Source organism: Schistocerca piceifrons, chromosome X (assembly GCF_021461385.2).
Source record: "Schistocerca piceifrons isolate TAMUIC-IGC-003096 chromosome X, iqSchPice1.1, whole genome shotgun sequence".
Taxonomy (NCBI): domain Eukaryota; kingdom Metazoa; phylum Arthropoda; class Insecta; order Orthoptera; family Acrididae; genus Schistocerca; species Schistocerca piceifrons.
Genome location: NC_060149.1, coordinates 960,889,161 through 960,905,850, shown reverse-complemented (window position 1 = coordinate 960,905,850; position 16,690 = coordinate 960,889,161). Strand labels below are relative to the sequence as shown.

Below are 16,690 nucleotides of genomic sequence, written 5' to 3'. Positions count from 1 at the left end.
TTACTAAATGATCCTATAACGAAGCATGCTGCTCTCTGTTGGATCTTCTCTATCTCTTCTATCAACCCTATCTGGTACGGATCCCACACTGCTGAGCAGTATTCAAACAGTGGGCGAACAAGTGTACTGTAACCTAATTCCTTTGTTTTCGGATTGCATTTCCTTAGGATTCTTCCAACGAATCTCAGTCTGGCATCTGATTTACCGACGATCAACTTTATATGATCATTCCATTTTAAATCACTCCTAATGCATACTCCCAGATAATTTATGGAATTAACTGCTTCCAATTGCTGACCTGCTATATTGTAGCTAAATGATATGGGATCTTTCTTTCTATGTATTCGCAGCACATTACACTTGTCTACATTGAGATTCAATTGCCATTCCCTGCACCATGCATCAATTCGCTGCAGATCATCCTGCATTTCAGTACAATTTTCCATTGTTGCAACCTCTCGATATACCACAGCATCATCCGCAAAAAGCCTCAGTGAACTTCCGATGTCATTCACAAGGTCATTTATGTACATTGTGAATAGCAACTGTCCTACGACATGCCCCTGCAGCACACCTGAAATCACTCTTACTTCGGAAGACTTCTCTCCATTGAGAATGACATGCTGCGTTCTGTTATCTAGAAACTCTTCAATCCAATCACATAATTGGTCTGATAGTCCATATGCTCTTACTTTGTTCATTAAACGATTGCGGGAGCTGTATCGAATGCCTTGCGGATGTCAAGAAACACAGCATCTATTTGGGAACCCGTGTCTATGGCCCTCTGAGTCTCGTGGACGAATAGCGCGAGCTGGGTTTCACACGATCGTCTTTTTCGAAACCCATGCTGATTCCTACAGAGTAGATTTCTAGTTTACAGAAAAGTCATAATACTCGAACATAATACATGTTCTAAAATTCTACAACTGATCGACGTTAGAGATATAGGTCTATAGTTCTGCACTTCTGTTCGACGTCCCTTCTTGAAAACGGGGATGACATGTGCCCTTTTCCAATTCTTTGGAATGCTATGCTCTTGTAGAGACCTACGGTACACTGCTGCAAGAAGGGGGACAAGTTCCTTCGCATTCTCTGTGTAAAACTGAACTGGTATCCCATCAGGTCCAGCGGCCTTTCCTCTTTTGAGTGATTTTTATTGTTTCTTTATCCCTCTGTCATCTATTTCAATATCTACCATTTTGTCATCTGTGTGACAATCTAGAGAAGGAACTACAGCGCAGTCTTCCTCTGTGAAATAGCTTTGGAAAAAGACATTTAGTATTTCGGCCTTTAGTCCATCATCCTCTGTTTCAGTACCTTTTTGGTCACAGAGTGTCTGGACATTTTGTTTTGATCCACCTACCGCTTTGACATAAGAGCAAAATTTCTTAGGATTTTCTGCCAAGTCAGTACATAGAACTTTACTTTCGAATTCATTTAATGCCTCTCGCATGGCCCTCCTCACATTACATTTCGCTTCACGTAATTTTTGTTTGTCTGCAAGGTGTTGGCTATGTTTATGTTTGCTGTGAAGTTCCCTTTGCTTCCGCAGAAGTTTTCTAACTCGGTTGTTGTACCACGCTGGCTCTTTTCCATCTCTTACGATCTTGCTTGGCACATACTCATCTAATGCATATTGTACGATGGTTTTGAACTTTGTCCACTGATCCTCAACACTATCTGTACTTAAAACAAAACTTTTGTGTTGAGCCGTCAGGTACTCTGAAATTTGATTTTTGTCACTTTTGCTAACCAGAAAAATCTTCGTACCTTTTTTAATATTTCTATTTACGGCTGAAATCATTGATGCAGTAACCACTTTATGATCGCTGATTCCCTGTTCTGCGTTGTTTCAAATAGTTCAGGTCTGTTTGTCACTAGAAGGTCTAATACACTCCTGGAAATGGAAAAAAGAACACATTGATACCGGTGTGTCAGACCCACCATACTTGCTCCGGACACTGCGAGAGGGCTGTACAAGCAATGATCACACGCACGGCACAGCGGACACACCAGGAACCGCGGTGTTGGCCGTCGAATGGCGCTAGCTGCGCAGCATTTGTGCACCGCCGCCCTCAGTGTCAGCCAGTTTGCCGTGGCATACGGAGCTCCATCGCAGTCCTTAACACTGGTAGCATGCCGCGACAGCGTGGACGTGTACCGTATGTGCAGTTGACGGACTTTGAGCGAGGGCGTATAGTGGGCATGCGGGAGGCTGGGTGGACGTACCGCCGAATTGCTCAACACGTGGGGCGTGAGGTCTCCACAGTACATCGATGTTGTCGCCAGTGGTCGGCGGAAGGTGCACGTGCCCGTCGACCTGGGACCGGACCGCAGCGACGCACGGATGCACGCCAAGACCGTAGGATCCTACGCAGTGCCGTAGGGGACCACACCGCCACTTCCCAGCAAATTAGGGACACTGTTGCTCCTGGGGTATCGGAGAGGACCATTCGCAACCGTCTCCATGAAGCTGGGCTACGGTCCCGCACACCGTTAGGCCGTCTTCCGCTCACGCCCCAACATCGTGCAGCCCGCCTCCAGTGGTGTCGCGACAGGCGTGAATGGAGGGACAAATGGAGACGTGTCGTCTTCAGCGATGAGAGTCGCTTCTGCCTTGGTGCCAATGATGGTCGTATGCGTGTTTGGCGCCGTGCAGGTGAGCGCCACAATCAGGACTGCATACGACCGAGGCACACAGGGCCAACACCCGGCATCATGGTGTGGGGAGCGATCTCCTACACTGGCCGTACACCACTGGTGATCGTCGAGGGGACACTGAATAGTGCACGGTACATCCAAACCGTCATCGAACCCCTCGTTCTACCATTCCTAGACCGGCAAGGGAACTTGCTGTTCCAACAGGACAATGCACGTCCGCATGTATCCCGTGCCACCCAACGTGCTCTAGAAGGTGTAAGTCAACTACCCTGGCCAGCAAGATCTCCGGATCTGTCCCCCATTGAGCATGTTTGGGACTGGATGAAGCGTCGTCTCACGCGGTCTGCACGTCCAGCACGAACGCTGGTCCAACTGAGGCGCCAGGTGGAAATGGCATGGCAAGCCGTTCCACAGGACTACATCCAGCATCTCTACGATCGTCTCCATGGGAGAATAGCAGTCTGCATTGCTGCGAAAGGTGGATATACACTGTACTAGTGCCGACGTTGTGCATGCTCTGTTGCCTATGTCTATGTGCCTGTGGTTCTGTCAGTGTGATCATGTGATGTATCTGACCCCAGGAATGTGTCAATAAAGTTTCCCCTTCCTGGGACAATGAATTCATGGTGTTCTTATTTCAATTTCCAGGAGTGTATGTTATCGCCACGAGTCGGTTCTCTGTTTAACTGCTCAAGGTAGTTTTCAGATAAAGCTCTTAAAAAATTTCACTGGATTCTTTGCCCCTGCCATCCGTTATGAAAGTTTGAGTCTCCCAGTCTATATCCGGCAAATTAAAATCTCCACCCAGAACTATAACATGGTGGGCAAATCTACTCGAAATATTTTCCAAATTATCCTTCAGGTGCTCAGCCACAACAGCTGCTGAGCCAGGGGGCCTATAGAGACATCCAATTACCATGTCTGAGCCTGCTTTAACCGTGACCTTCACCCAAATTATTTCACATTTCGGATCTCCATCAATTTCCTTCGATACTATTGCACTTCTTATCGCTTTAAAAATGCCTCCCCCTTCACTGTCCAGCCTGTCTCTGCGGTATACATTCCAATCTGAGTTTAGAATTTATTAATGTTTACATCTGGTTTCAGACAACTTTCTGTCCCTAGTACTATGTGGGCATTGTGACCGTTTATTAATCAGAGCAGTTCTGGGACCTTTCTATAGATGCTCCTGCAGTTTACTATTAGCACATTAATATTGTTATTCCCTGTTGCATTTTGTCTACTTCTACCTTGCCGCATCTCAGGAGGTGTCTTGTCGGGCCTAGGGAGCGAATTCTCTAACCTAAAAAACCCACATGTGCACTCCACACATACTCCGCTACCCTTGTAGCCGCTTCCTGCATGTAGTGCACGCATGACCTATTCAGGGGGACCCTACTTTTCTCCACCCGATAGCGGAGGTCGAGAAATTTGCACCCCAGATCTCCGCAGAATCGTCTGAGCCCCTGGTTTAAGCCTTCCACTCGGCTCCAAACCAGAGGACCACTATCGGTTCTGGGAACGATACTACAAATAGCTAGCTCAGATTCCACCCCGCGAGGCTTTCCGCCATCACCAACTCCGCTAACCGCCTGTACAAACTGAGGATGACCTCTGAACCCAGACGGCAGGAGTCATTGGTGCCGACATGAGCAACAATTTGCAGTCGGGTGCACCCAGTGCTCTCTATCACTGCCGGCACGGCCTCCTCCACATCTCGGATGAGACCCCTGGCAAGCAGACAGAGTGAACACTGACCTTCTTCCCCGACCTTTCCGCTATTTCCCTAAGGGGCTCCATCACCCGCCTAACGTTGGAGCTCCCAATAACTAATAAACCCCTCCCCCCATGTGCCTGCTCGGACCTTGCTGAAGGAGTGGCCACATGTCCACTCACAGGCAGAATGGGTGATGCCACACGGCCAGCCTCCACACTGACCCTCCGCCTCGTGCGCCGCGAATGCCGCTGAACCCGCCACTCCCCTTGGGAAGAGGGTGGCCCAACCGCACCCGGTACCCAAAAAGATGTGTCGACAGAAGCGTCAGTGGGTGAAGCATGTAACACCTGGGGTGTACCATGCAACGCACCAGAATCCCCACTGCCGCTACACTCCAAGGCAACAGCCTGAAGACGGCTAACCGCGGCCATCAACACGTTCAGCTGTTCGCGAACAGTGGCCAGCTCCTCCTGTGTCCGTACACAGCAGTCACACATCCTATCCATCCTAAGAAATCAATTTACTGTAGAGAGTTAATCAACTTATAACTGGACTGCTAATTCACTAAAGGCGGCTGATAATTGACTAAACTGTGGTTACTAGACACTTCCTGTAGAAAACAATGAAAATAGCACTACCTGTCTCTGGACTGTATTGAAAACAAACACTAGCACTACTGGCACTATGGCTGACTAAACGGACTCTCTCTGACTGTATTCAAAACAAACACAAAATCTATGGAACACTATTACTAGCACTCGACAATTAAAGCTTCCTAAAAGCAAAAACACACGGAAGAAGAAGTGACAAGTAAGAAAAATAGAGTTAATACTTAAACTAGCGTAGCTCACTGCACAGCAGACGTGACGCAGACGGCAGTTACGATGACACTGACACTATAAGATTATTGAACAACTCATTGGGATTTTGAGTCTAACAATGCAGACACTTCTTCAATAATTCAGGATTGCCAGGTCTCTGTAAACAGGTTTTATGATATCCACAACTGCTGCTGGCATAGAATGTTTATGGCTGTATGACCTGTTTGAGTACTGGGCATTGCGGTAATTGCACCATGAACCAGATCCAGGAGGGCAAAGATGGTGTACTGGTTTATCATCAGCTGACAGTCTCTGGAAGAAGGTAGCCCATACTGCCTGCTTCATTTTCAACAAATCCTCAGTATTATTTCTAATGGCAATGTCATAATACTGTTGTAGTTCATCAATCATTTTGTCTGTCAGCCTGCTTCTTATGGTCTTACCACCTGAAAGTTTCTTGTCTCTCAAACTTTGTTTCAACTTCCTCAATCTGGTACCCATCCTCTTCTGGACATGATCAACACATTCCATTTCTGTGATAAGTTTCTCACCATAAGGCTGAGTGGCTACTACACTGTTATATGCATTTGAGTCTGCCTAACCTAAGAACTTAGTGTAACACACTCGCCTTTAGTTTACAGATCGATTATATATTTCAACAGCTGCACAGGCCTCCGTACGACTAGTTGTCCTTCATAATTTCTGTCACAGATATGCCCTTCTTCATTCCCTGATTTATACTTATAACAATGTTTGGTTAAAATCTGGAAATCTATTAGCTTTCCAGTATCCACACTGGTCACTGTAGCAACAGAATTCTTAGAACTGCAGCTGCGCTTCTACCAAGTGCCCCAAAAGCTACTGGTATGTCAATCATACCATCGTTTATTTCAGCAGCTTCATTTGCAGCACCCTTAATTGACTCACATGCAGCAGATTTCACAGCAGCTCCAATAAATCCTGCATACTTGTCCATTTTACAAAGTGGGCGTGGCATATACATCATGACACACATTGTTTCTGCTGCAGTGTGTCCTTTGCCAATAGCTCTCAATCCATAAAACCACCTAACATTTATTTTAAAATAATTATCTTTACACTTATCAGAATTCCAAAATGAATGAGTATATTTGCAACTGGCAGAATTAATGATAAGTTTCCTGGCTTGTCCATTTGATACCTCAATGTCTTCATGTAAACTAACTGGCCCTCCACATACATACAGCACACACATTCACATAACATCCCTATTAGGATGTGTAAATGTATCAGAATATAACCTAACCTACCGTTTACATGAGGTTTGTTTTGAGATAACTGTGTTATCACTATGTTTCATTTTAATCTTCGAAGCACTAATGGGTGTTTCGCTAGATACTCATGAGTTTGCCAGTATTTCATTGTCTGTAACTTCACACACCACATGCTGAACACAATGTTTCTTTTTATTCAAAAATTTATTACCATGAAACCCACATTTCTTAAAAACACTTCATTTTGGAGTCATACTTTTTGAGAGATTTACCAGTCTATTCGTCACTTTTCCTCGGAAAAACGTTAGCACTTCGATATACAAAGCATGTTTATGCTATGAAAAGATACGATACTATTTTTGACACTGCTACCAATACAAACACGTAACTTAACCATCATAACACAGCAATCCACAGCTTTCTACAGGGTGGTCCATTGATAGTGACCGGGCCAAATATCTCACAAAATAAGCATCAAATGAAAAAACTACAAAGAACAAAATTCGTCTAGCTTGAAGGGAGAAACCAGATGGCGCTATGGTTGGCCTGCTAGATGGCACTGCCATAGGTCAAACTCATATCAACTGCATTTTTTAAAAATAGGAATCCTCATTTTTTTATTAGATATTCATGTAATACGTAAAGAAATATGAATGTTTTAGCTGGACCACTTTTTTCGCTTTGTGATAGATGGGGCTGTAATAGTCAAAAATGGTTCAAATGGCTCTGAGCACTATGGGACTTAACTTCTGAGGTCATCACTCCCCTAGAACTTAGAACTACTTAAACCTAACTAACCTAAGGACATCACACACATCCATGCCCGAGGCAGGATTCGAACCTGCGACCATAGCGGTCGCGCATTTCCAGACTGTAGTGCCTAGCACCGCTCGGCCACTCCAGCCAGCTGCTGTAATAGTCACAAACATGTAAGTATGTGGTATCACATAACATTCCGCCAGTGCAGATGGTATTTGCTTCATGATACATTACCCGTGTTAAAATGGACTGTTTACCAATTGCGGAAAAGGTCGATATCGTGTTGATGTATGGCTATTGTGATCAAAATGCCCAAGGGGCGTGTGCTATGTCTGCTGCTCGGTATCCTGGATGACATCATCGAAGTGTCCGGACCATTCGCCGGATAGTTACATTATTTAAGGAAACAGGAAGTGTCCAGCCTCATGTGAAACACCAACCACGACCTGCAACAAATGATGATGCCCTAGTAGGTGTTTTAGCTGCTGGGGCAGCTAATCCACACATCAGAAGCAGACAAATTGCGCAAGAATTGGGAATCTCAAAAACGTCAGTGTTGTGAATGCTACATCAACATCGATTGCACCCGTACCATATTTCAATGCACCAGGAATTGCATGGCGATGACTTTGAACGTCATGTACAGTTCTGCCACAGGGCACAAGAGAAATTACGGGACGATGAAAGATTTTTTGCATGCGTTCTATTTAGCGATGAAGCATCATTCACCAACAGCAGTAACCTAAACCGCCATAATATGCACTATTGGCCAACGGAAAATCTACGATGGCAGTGACAAGTGGAACAGCAGCGACCTTGGCAGGTTAACGTATGGTGTGGCATTAAGGGAGGAAGGATAATTGGCCCCCATTTTATCGATGGCAATCTAAATGGTGCAATGTATGCTGATTTCCTGCGTAATGTTCTACCAATGTTACTACAAGATGTTTCACTGCATGACAGAATGGCAATGTACTTCCAACATGATGGATGTCCGGCACATAGTTTGCGTGCAGCTGAAGCAGTATTGAATAGCATATTTCATGACAGGTGGATTGGTCATCAAAGCACCATACCATGGCTCGCACATTCACCGGATCTGACGTCCCCAGATTTCTTTCTGTGGGGAAAGTTGAAGGATATTTGCTATCGTGATCCACCGACAATGCCTGACAACATGCGTCAGTGCATTGTCAATGCATGTGCGAACATTACGGAAGGCGAACTACTCACTGTTGAGAGGAATGTCATTAGATGTATTGCCAAAGGCATTGAGGTTGACAGACATCATTTTGAGCATTTATTGCATTAATGTGGTATTTACAGGTAATCACGCCGTAACAGCATGCGTTCTTAGAAATGATAAGTTCACAAAGGTACATGTATCACATTGGAACAACCGAAATAAAATGTTCAAATGTACCTACATTCTGTATTTTAATTTTAAAAACCTACCTGTTACCAACTGTTCGTCTAAAATTATGAGACATATGTTTGTGACTATTACAGCGCCATCTATCACAAAGCGAAGAAAGTGGTCCAACTAAAACATTCATATTTCTTTACGTATTACACGAATATGTAATAAAAAATGGGGTTCCTATTTAAAAAAACACAGTTGATATCAGTTTGATCTATGGCAGCGCCTTATAGCAGGCCAACCATTGCGCCAGCTGGTTTCCCCTTTCAAGCTAGACAAATTTCGTTCTTTGTAGTTTTTTCATTTGACACTTATTTCGTGAAATATTTGGCCCGGTCACGATCAATGGACTACCCTGTATATAAAAAATTACCGATTTTATTAGGTCTTGAAGTAATGCATGTAAAAATTTTAACATTTTCAACTGGTGTAGATTATATTTTAGAAAATAAAATAAAATACTTCCCACGCAAGTTTATAAGTAATATACATATCATTTTATTTGGAAAATTGCAAATTTTATAATCAGATAAAAACCCGAAAAAAAGAACAAGAATGTTTTCCCCTTCTAACTCCCCTTAAAGTTACGGAAATGTGCTAGCTTTCGGAGCCAGTGGCTTCTTCTTCTGGCAGAAACAATGAAGGGGAAGGAAAAGGGAAGTAAGAAAAGGATTGTCAAGGTTTAGGAAATGGGGAGAGTTGCAGAAAAGCTGCAGAGAAACCCAGGCCAGGACAGACTTACTGAATGGGATGAGAAATATGTAACTAAACCAGTCCATCTCTCATACCACCAGCAGATGTGAAGTATTCTTGTGATTGGTAGTAAGTCATAAACATTAAATTATTTTCAATGTATGTTCATATGTAATACTTCACGTACCTTTGAGGTATCATTGGGCCCATTGGGAAGAGGATCAAAATCAGGCCACTGCTTTCTAATTATTTGGAGCATTTCACTAAATGAGACCATCTTCCCATCATTCCATTTGTTGCCGCTGAAAGGCATGTACTCGATAAATCTTACATCAACATTTTACTCTTTTGTTAACTCCACAAAACTGCACACTTCATCTTCATTAAAATCTCGCATTACAACACAATTCATCTGTGGAAGAAAGACACCATTAAAAACTTGGTATCAGATAAAGCTTGGTTTAAACAGAGTTTGAAAGACTTTTCGATAGGCAACTCATCCTACTCTATAGATGAATATCTTAACAGTGGCTGTTAGGCCAGCTTAAATAAGAATGTCTGTTAGATTTCAGTTCTGAGAGCACTTTGTCATAACAGTCAAGATTATGTACTTTTTGTTTGATAAATTTATTAATAGTGCATAACAATGTTTCAGTCTGACAGCGTATCAATTCTGAAAATATTAGCTGTTCCAGTTTGTATTGTATTCACCTAGTTTGACAATCTCCTGACAAATGATCAGGGTATTCAAATGTTTTATATTTTTTATGTTATACTTTCTGGCATGTTACTCACCCATGAGAATCATCTCATGTTCTGGGTCTTGGAACAAAAGCTGAATCTAATCTAATCTAACCTACAAAATAATGGTTCTACAAGTCTGTTGTTATATTTGTATACCTCACTGATTCTGTTAAATTAATCTTTTTCTCTCTTTTTAGAGAATGTGGGAATTTATCTTAGCATGCCAAGCTGTTAACCTTCTTAACAATTTACGAAAATTAAACTACATACATCTCCAATCTTTTTCCCCACTCCAACGCACACATCTTTTGCTGAAGGTATTATTTTAACTATTACATTAAATTATGAAGCTTTCTTGAAACTGTGCTGCCATTTGTGAAACAACTTTAAAAGTGTTCTCAAGATAAAAGGTCTTCACAAAAAGAGCATTCAGTATCTGTGCAGGTGGTAACACTGACAGCCTTCATATAAACAAGCCCAAATGGTAGAACATCCTTATTTACACACACACACAATGGTACAAAAAAGGAAAAGAGCACACCTTTCATTCAAGCATTGAATATATAAACTGATGAGACAAAACACTATGACCTCCTGTTTGATAATGTGTTTGTCCACTGTTGGAACACAATACAGCAGTGATTTTGTGTGGGACAAGTTCAACAAATTTCAGGTATGTTCCCAGCATTATGTGAGGTATGTTCCCAGCATTATGCAGCACCGCATGTCTAAGCACAGGTCATGTAATTCCCATAAATTGGAGATCAGTGGTTTCTGGGTGCAGAACTGGTATCTGATAGCATCGCAGATGTATTCCATCAGATTCAGAAGGGGTGAATTTGATTCTGGCCTCGTGACACTGAAAGTCATATTGTTCAAACATGTCACCTTCATTAGGGACAGGGTGCGGACAGTGCACAATAATGTTCACACAGAACAAAGCTGTTATGGAGCCTTCAGTTACTACCACAGGACCCACAGAAGACCAGGTGAATGTCCTCCATAGCATAATATTGCTCCCACTGGCCTACGTCTGTAGCAAAGTGCACCTTTCAAGCACCAATTCACTCTGTTGACAGTGTATCTGCACAAAACCGCCAAGCAGGTGTAATGCGAAACATGAATGATTCAACCAGATGACACATTTCTATTGATTCACTGCCCAATCTCAATGCTCCTGAGCCACAGAAATTGTAATTCAACAGTGTTGTCAACATGGGAACATACAGGGGTTGTCTGCAGCAGAGCCCTATGTTTAACAATGTGCAATGAATGGTGTGCTCTGAAATACTCGTGCTTCCACCAGCACTGTGTCATCAGACCTGCCACAGAAATTAGCTTTCTCAGCCGAATGTCATCTTTTTTAAAGGAACCATCCCAGAATTTGTCTTAAATCATTTAGGGAAATCGAGGAAAAGCCAAATTTTGGTGGCCCGATGGGACTCGGGTCCATTGTCCTCTCGAAGGCAAGTCCACTGTCTGACCACTGTGGTGGCATGACCTAGTCTTAATTAAGCCAGAAAATCCTGGGAAATGCTGACATACTTATTGATTTAAGATATAACAATTTAAAACAATCCTTTCATGAATTTCACTACAATTTTCTGCTCTTTTGAAAAAAAATTTCTTTTGACTGTTTTGATATTGTTTAGTATGTTTAAATAATGATGGCAGTCTCTATAAAAGGGCAGTTTAGTTATACTGTTTTAAACTACATCCTTCATCTATTTGTCCACACAGAAGTGCTATAGGATATAACTTGAAGACTATGGTGAGGTGGTGGGGGACAGTCATGTGTTGAGAAGGTGGTGCTGCCAGAAATGAAGTGTGACACTGCATACAGGGAGAATAAAAATACTCTATTCCATATTCATTTACAATCTAATTCTGGCCCCCATATGGTTTTACTTTTCTCCAATAAGAAAAAAGAAATTGTCAGTAACTGCCTTTATAAGGTCTTAAAAGGAAACAAACAATAGAAAATCTAGGCTGGAATAATGACCATATTATAAAAAAGATACATTGCTATTCACAGTATACAGGAGATGTTAGGTCACAGACAAGCACAACAAAAAGACTACTAAACACGTAAGCTTTCGATCAGAAAGTCTTCTTCCAAAGTGGACAAAACACACACACACACACACACACACACACACACACACACACACACATGACCGTTTTTTCTCCCATGATGCGCAGTTGCTCCCAGTCTGGCCCTAGCAGCCAGAGACAGTGGTCATGTATGTGTGATTTGCATTTGCGCGCATGTGTGTGTGTGTGTGTGTGTGTGTGTGTGTGTGTGTGTGTGTGTGTGTGTCTGTGTGTGTGCGTGTGTGTGTGTATGTGTGTATGTGCATTACTTCTGCAAACCTTTCAGAAAGGACACGGTATGCACTTCATTCAGCAAGATGAGTAATAAACAATATTAGCAATACTGCATCAAACTTGTTCACTTTCATCTTTGGATTAAACATTCCATTTCAGAGAGTACAGAATTTGGCAGAATCAAATTTTGGGGATATGTGGAACTGGGACAGTGGCATATTTTTCACCCATTCAACAAACTAAGCACTGCTGATTGCTACTTTTATTGTGTCTGCAGCTGCAATGCATATATGAAACTGTAAGTGCAGCATCTATGATGGAATAAAATGTTATACAAATGAAACAAACTCTCGTTCAGAACATGTTCTCTCATACACAGTCTATTATTTGGTTCTTGTTGATCATTATCAAAGAAAGCAGCAGTGTAAGTAACAAGAAATAGTAGTCTCTTGCCATTGTTTCGCTAATGAGACGATTTCTCTCTCTTTTCTTCTTTCACAAAGAAAAAGGAGCCACAATTGCACTTTGTGTGCCAGTTACTTTCCAATACATTGGCACCAGCTGATCTTATTTAAGAATACTCAACTTTCGTAGCCATACAGCACATCCTTTGCTTCCTGGCCTAAATCCAAGTTAACTCCCAGCCCCCTGCCTCCCCCCCCCCCCCCCCCCCACACACACACACACGCCACTCCCCCCCCTCTCCCCCCTCCAAATCAGCTAGTTGTGTGCTGTTATCTCACGTCACACCCTGGTCTATGAGTGCCCAGCTGTCTGTCGCCTGACCCCTCTACCTGCATCCCTAGCTAGCCCACAGATGGCTCCCCACTCTCCCACGAGCCACTAAATGCTTCCCTCCAAACCCCTCCCATCTCTCTCCATCTCTCACATTGCCTCAACCCACCCCATCCTACCCCACTCTAAAGCCCCACCTCACTCCAGAACACTCACCGTGGGCCAGTAAAGAGCTGGCAGTTGAGCGACCACAACATAAGGAGACATGCGCGTGTGTGTGTGTGTGTGTGTGTGTGTGTGTGTGTGTGTGTGTGCGCATGTTTTCCCTACAGCTATAAAAAGAAAGTGCATTCTGGAAGCTCGCCAAGCAACGTACCTTTTAGTTTGGAAGGTAGAAGATGAGGTACTGGTGGAAGTAAAGCTGTGAGGACGGGTTGTGAGTCGTGCATGGATAGCTCAGATGGTAGAGCACTTGCCCACGAACGGCAAAGGTCCCAAGTTTGACTCTTGGTCCGGCACACAGTTTTAATCTGCCACGAAGTTTCATATCAGTGCACACTCCACTGCACAGTGAAAATCTCATTCAACATACCTTTTGTTCATGTGCCTATCGATGAGACAGTGCTTCTGCCTTTTGGTGAGCCATCTCCTTTATTCCTAAATAATTCGTAATTTTCAACAGAAACTTTCCGTACGTTATTATTGCATCCTACATTACAATATGCAATTTCCACAATATGTGGTCATCTGTGAATATAATGGGGGTAACAACTGTAGGAGACCAAAAACTGACTGCAGTAGGCAAGTTCAAGTTATTGTACGCTGCAGTAGTTATGCAGAGGTGAAGAGGGTCACACAGGATAGGCTAGCATGGGAAACTCCATGAAACCAATCTTCAGATGGAAGATCACAACAATAAAAACATTTGATTCAGCATACACCAGACTCCAAACAGCGTACACAACCTGTATGCTCAGAAACACAGAAAATCATATTGGTTCCATCAGCAGGAAACTTCAGCCCATAATTGTTATGGAACACTGCGGTGATTTTGTTCATTAATAAAACCCAAAACTGGGGAGTAATAAGAGAGTATTGTTGTAACATCTTATCAACCTGGTTATCTAAATACATATTAAGAAGACTGGTAAAGTGTTATTTTAAAGCGCCACGAAAGTATTTGAGCAATGTATAAAATTAGAGAATCAGTGCATAATATTGAAAGCCTATCTACATTATCTATATCTGCATGACTAGTCTGTAATTCACAATTAAATGCTGGCAGAGGGTTCAGAGAACCACCCACAACCTATTTATCTACCATTACACTCCCCTACAGCATTTGAAGAAAAACAAACACTTCAATATTTCCGTACAAGCTCTGATTTCTCTTATTTTATTACAATGATCATTTCTCCCTATGTAAGAGGGCTCTAACAAAATATTTTCACATTCGGAGGAGAAAGTTGATGATTGAAATTTTAAGAACCTGCTCCAGCAAAATGCTTTTGCTTTAATGACTGCCACCCCAATTCACATGCGATATCTGTGGCATGCACTTTCCTGTTTCCCAATAATACAAAATGAGCTGCCCTTCTTTGAACTTTTAAATGATGTCCTCTGTCAGTCCTACCTGGTAAGGATCCCACACCATGCAGAATACTCCAAAAGAGGACAGACAACTATAGTTGTAGATAGTCTCTTTAGTAATCCTAATCTTCTAAATGTTTTACTATTAAATCACAGTCTTTTGTTTGCTTTCCCACCGCATTATCTATGTGAGCATTCCAATTTAACTTATTTGTAAATGTAATTCCTAAGTATTCAGTAGACTTCACAGCCTTTAGATCTGCGTGAATTATCATGTAAACAAAATTTAGTAGATGCCTTTTACTACTCATGCGGATGTCATAACAAATTTTATTATTTAAGGTCAGTTACCACTTTTTGCATAATATGGATAGGTAGCCTAAATCATTTTGCAGTTCATTTTGATCATCTGATCACTTTACAAGACAGTAAATGATTTGCAAGACTGTAAATGATAGCATCATCTAAGAGGACTGCTCCGATTCTCTCTTAAATTCTTAATGTAGATCGGCAACAGCAGGTGGTCTATAACACTTCCTTGAGGAATGTCAGATATCACTTCTGTTTTACTTGACGATTTTCCATCAATTACTATGAACTGTGACCTTTCTGACAGGAAACCACACATCCAGTTGCACAACTGAGACAATACGCCATATGATTAGAAAATGCTTGTGAGGAACTGTTTCAAAAAGTCTTCTGGAAATCTACAAATATGGAATCAATTTGAGATCCCCAGTCGACAGCACTTATTACTTTGTGTGACTAAAGAGCTAGCTGTGTTTTAAAAGGTCGATATTTCTGAATCTATCTTGGCTATTTATCAATGAATCATTATCTTTGAGATAATTCATAATATTCAAACACAATATATGTTCCAAAATCCTAATGCAAATCAACATTAGTGATATGAGTCTGTTATTTAGTAGATTACTCCTCTTTTCTTTCTTGAGCATTGGTGTGACCTGAGCAACTTTTCAGTCTCTAGGTATGGATCTTTATCAAATGAGTGGCTATATATGATTTCTAATGGAGCTATTGTATCAGCATTCTCTGAAAGAAACATAACTGCTTTATTACACTGAGGAGAGCTACTACTAAGTTACTCACAGTTGCAGTTGTTCTTGATTTGAATACTGCAATATTTACTTTGTTGTCTTTGGTGAAGAAATTTCAGAAATCCGTGTTTAGTAACCCTGCTTTAGTAGCACTGTCACCAGTAACATTACCACAGCTATTGCGCAGTGAAGGTATTGGTTGTGTCTTGCCATTGGTGTACTACACATGCAACCAGAACCTCTTTGGATTTTCTTCCAGATTTCAAAACGAAGTTTCACTATGGGAACTATTAAACACATCTTGCACTGAAACCCACCCTAAGTTTCGAGCTTCAGTAAAACATCGCTAATCTTGGAGATTTTGCATTCTTTTAAATTTTGACATGCTTTTTTTCATTGCTTCTGCAGCTGAGTTTTGACATATTTTGTGCACCACCCTTTTAATTTATTTGGTATCCTTTCAATTTATTTGGTATATATCTCATAATTGATGTCGATACTATTTCTCTGAGTTTAAACCATGTCTGGTCTACACTTACATAGTCAGACTTGAAGGAGTAGAGACTTAGTAGAGACCGTCTCCTTGGAAGGCATCAAGTTAATTTTTATCTGCTTTCTCATTAAATGCCCTATTGTGTAGGGCTGAAAATTAATAGAGATAAGGCAAACAGAATGTGCAAAGTAAGTGGAAATTACTCATCTCTTCCCCGATTACAGTGCAATAGAAGATACTACAAGATGTTGACAGATTTCCATATCTCGGTAGCTTTATATGTAATAATGAGGTCACAGATGCAGAAATCACCAGCAGAACTGGAAAATCAGTCCATATGGCAATTAGGTCTGTAATATGTCAACAAAGCTTTGACTGTACTCCTTTATCGTTTATATGTGTGAGACTTGGGAAATGT

General features: G+C 41.9%; 1 pseudogene; it reads right to left on the bottom strand.

Moving 5' to 3' along the window:
- LOC124721543 overlaps positions 1-16,690 on the bottom strand; it is a 31,214-nt pseudogene that overhangs the window by 10,162 nt on the left and 4,362 nt on the right.